Raw genomic sequence first — 3,210 nt, forward strand, 5'->3', positions numbered from 1 at the left:
GGTTCCTCAGTGGACTGGATGTGGTATTGCCTGGGTGTGGAGCTGTGCTACTCCTGGGCATGTACCCAGGGGATGCTCCAACATATTGCAGGGACAAATGCTCCACTATGTTCATGGTAACCTTGTTTATAGTGGCCAGATGCTGGAAAGAACACAGATGTCCTTCAACAAAGGAATGGATGCAAAAAATGTGGTACATTTACACAATGGAGTACTACTCTCAGCTATTAAAAACAATGACTTCATGAAATTCTTATGCAAATCCATGGAACTAGAAAATATCATAGAGTGAGGTAACCCAATCACAAAAGAACACAAATAATAAGTGAATGTTAGCCCAAAAGCTGGGAATGCCCAGGATACAATTCACAGACCAAGTGAGGCTCAGGAAGAAGGAGGACGAAAGTGTGGATGCTTCAGTCCTTCTTAGAAGAGGAAACAAAATACTCATGGGAGTAAATACAGAGACAAAGTGTGGAGCAGAGACTGAAGGAAAGGCCATCCAGAGATTGCCCCACCTGAGGATCCATCCCATAGCCAGTCACCAAACCCAGACACTATTGTAGAGGCTGGGAAGTGCTTGTTGACTGGGACCTGATAGATCTGTCTCCTGAGAGGCTCTGTCAGAGTCTGACAAATACAGAGGCTGATACTCCCAGCCAACCATTGGACTGAGCTCAGGGTCCCCAATGAAGGAGTTGGAGAGAAGACTGAAGGAGCTAAAGGGCTTTGCAGCCCCATGTGAGGAACAGCAGTGTCAACCAACCAGACTCCCCAGAGCATAAACATGGAGAAACCCATGGCTCCAGTACCATAGGTAGCAGAGGATGGCCTTATTTGGCATCAATGGGAAGAAAGGTGCTTGTTCCTCTGAAGGCTCAAGGTCCCAGTGCAGAGGAATGATGGGTAGATTGCATAGAGGGTTTCAGGGGGTGGGAGTGTTGGGAGGGGAACCAGGAAAGGGGATAACATTTGAAAAGTAATTGGAGAAAATATCCAGTAAAAAATAAAATAAAGTTAAAAAAAGAACAAACGAAAGAAAGAAAGAACGAACGAACGAACGAAAAGAGTTAAGGAAGTTAAAAAAGAGAGAATATCATCTTTTATATTTAAACTACGTCCAGGAGGAGAAGGGGATGACATGTATGAAGTCAGCAGACAGTATTACACACTGGGATAAACTTGAGGAGTCTTTTTAAAACAGTGCTGCACAGCTTAATATTGGACTGCTACCCAAGACAAGAGGTGACGTTTACAACTTTTTCATATTAACTCCAAATATATCTCACATCACAATGTTAAAACAAAGTTCTAAACTTTTAAGAAGATACAGTAGAAACTAGGCATTTCTGTGTTTGCAATCTTACCAAGAATGTTTAAACATACAAACCCATGCTCCAAATACTTGTGCAAATGCAGCCCCAGAGCAAAGCTATTCACAGGTCACCTCCAGGCTCTCTCTGGGAACAGCTAAGACCACAACCTCACATGTGGCCCTGTGGAGCTGCGGTTCGTGGTTCACACCCAGCCACAGGGAGGACTCGCCATACTCGCTCCAGCTGTTCAATCGCCTGCACGTTCCCATTGGAAGCAGCTGCCATATAGTTGCCATGTCGCAAGTTCAGAGTTCCCCTGAACTCCCCTCACAGCACCCAGCAGTAGCACTCAGAGTATGACACACAAAGCACTCCAGCCTCTCCAGCTACAGCATTGAAACAGCAGCATGGCACCCGGAAGCACCCTCCTCCACTTCTGACTGGCAGGTCAGACTGGCGGCCTTGATTGGCCAGCGAGGCTTGAGTGACATAAGCACCTCCCTTACGGTTAGAGTGTCATGAAGGGACACATTATAAAGATTCCTGGCCAACAGCCAACCCTTTTCCAGATCAGTAGGGTAAGAGTTCACTGAAAGGTTAAGGCAAGGTGGTTCCTGTACCAGGCGTCCATTCCAGAGCTAGACCTTTTCCAGATCTGGAGAGATGTGCATTTCAGTAGCACTTGTGCCTTCCCTCTAGCCCCCTATTCTTCTTGCTTCCAGCACTTCCCCTTCTCCCTCCTGGAATCAAGGCAGATAGCTTGCAGAACCAGGATTCAACTTGCAGTGAAATAAACAATCCAGCCCACAGGGGAAGGGTGTCCAGAATAGTAACAATTCAAGAGACTTTTAGGAAACACTAAGATTTTTGTTCTGTGGTTTCATGGTTGGGTCAGGTAAACATGCAGCTGTGTTTCACCTGGTAGGCATGATACTTTACACAGCCCCGGGAGAAAAGCAGGAAACAGATGACAAACTCTACACAACACGATTGCTAGCCAGCACATCTTCCTTAGTGGGAAGAGGAAAAAAACCACAGCTGTATTAATAAAGGTATCCTAATGAACAAAACTCATAGAAGGGATCTCTCTGTATATGTAGTAAAAGGAGTTATTGGAATGGCTTGCAAGGTGGGTCCAAGTAGTCCAACAATGGCTGTCTGCACATGGAAAGAATACAGTAGTGCTTCAGTCCACGTGACTGGATGTCTTGCCTGGTCTTCAGTATATACCAGAATTGGGAAGAAGTAGGCTCTAATGNGGGTTTTAAAAAGTGAGCTTGCTAGCCAGAGGTAGCACATGAAGACAAGGAGAAAGAATTACCTACCATCTTTCTAAATGTAGGCTGCTACCAGATGGGGTGGCCTACAATAAAGGTATTTCCCATCATGTCAAAAGATCCAGATTTTTTAAAAAATAGGTTTTACAAAGTAAAAAGCTATAATTAAGAAAAATCCCTCACAGTACTGAACTGTTGCAGTTTTAGTTCATTCCATGTAGAATAAACATCACAAGAGCCAAGACAGAAGAGCTGGAAAGGATTTCTTTCCTGTTGCAGGAAAGGAGAACCTGGGAGTTATTTCTAAACGGTGCTTTTATTTATTTATTTATTTTTATCAACAAAGGAAGCATAAGGATTCTACTTAGAGCCAGGCGATGGTAGTCACGCCTTTAATCCCAGCACTTGGGAGGCAGAGGCAGGTGGATTTCTTAGTTCAAGGCCAGCCTGGTCTACAAAGTGAGTTCCAGGACAGCTACACAGAGAAACCCTGTCTCGAAAAACCAAAAAAAAAGAATCCTAAGTTAAATAAATCCACTTCTGAACATGGTCACATTGGGAAAAAAAAAAAAAGATATTTAAGGGTATTCTTAGTCCTATATCATTAAGAAGCATGT

The sequence above is a fragment of the Mus pahari genome, unplaced genomic scaffold (genome assembly GCF_900095145.1).
Source record: "Mus pahari unplaced genomic scaffold, PAHARI_EIJ_v1.1 scaffold_5086_1, whole genome shotgun sequence".
NCBI lineage: Eukaryota > Metazoa > Chordata > Mammalia > Rodentia > Muridae > Mus > Mus pahari.